Consider the following 506-nt stretch of genomic DNA (forward strand, 5'->3'; position numbering starts at 1 on the left):
TAAAGTTATTTATTATATAACTTGCTTATATTTATTCTAAATAGATAACCATTTATTGTTAATGTGTTAGAGCTATTTAAGTTATCTAAATTATCTAATATAAAAAGAGATAATTAAGTAAGTAAGTAAATTTTATTTAGAGTCGGCATACCGGTATATTTACATAATAACAGAGAAAACATGAGCTCTGGTGAGCTCTTTAACCGACTAAGATAGGTCTGCCATATGGCTTAATCATACAAAAACGTTAGTTGTCAAACAAAAAGGGAGATTCCAAGTTTCAACCCCTCCCCTCCCCCAAAACTGAATCCTAACCCAAACACCTTTTTTTTCAAACTGAATGTTCTTTTTCCTTGAAATTGTCGTCGTTAAATTATCAAATACCGAAAGTTTGAAACAGCATGTTATCAATCTTGTTTTCAAATATTTTTTAGTATTTTCTCCCTAATAGTAAGAATTTACGGAAAAGAGTCCGAAATGGACTTATTTTATTTTCACAATGGGAA

Source organism: Mytilus edulis, chromosome 2 (assembly GCF_963676685.1).
Source record: "Mytilus edulis chromosome 2, xbMytEdul2.2, whole genome shotgun sequence".
NCBI classification, from domain to species: Eukaryota; Metazoa; Mollusca; class Bivalvia; order Mytilida; family Mytilidae; genus Mytilus; species Mytilus edulis.